This window comes from Eucalyptus grandis, chromosome 6 (assembly GCF_016545825.1).
Source record: "Eucalyptus grandis isolate ANBG69807.140 chromosome 6, ASM1654582v1, whole genome shotgun sequence".
Classification (NCBI taxonomy): domain Eukaryota; kingdom Viridiplantae; phylum Streptophyta; class Magnoliopsida; order Myrtales; family Myrtaceae; genus Eucalyptus; species Eucalyptus grandis.
Genome location: NC_052617.1, coordinates 6,856,383 through 6,856,721, shown reverse-complemented (window position 1 = coordinate 6,856,721; position 339 = coordinate 6,856,383).

Sequence of the window (339 nt, the reverse complement as noted above, 5' to 3'; positions counted from 1 at the left end):
ACTCAGATTGTTCCTCCTTCGAATCAGCCATGGCATTTGCTTCATCAATGCTTGTCGAGAATGTACGGCAAATCTTTCCTCCTAAATCAAACATAAAACAACAACAAAAGCATGATCAGAACAAGCAAAAACACTAATAAATAACGGAATTTGGTGGTGTTGGGAATAACGATTCCCTAAAACGGATTCGACACTAAATTGAACCCTAAAACGAATGCGGAAGACGAGCCTAAGAACAAACATGTATCACCGACCAAAGACACACCACGGAATCGAGCGTATCTTATTGTCTACAGATTAAACACCAACATTGATTTGAGAAAGAAAAACTGATCATGT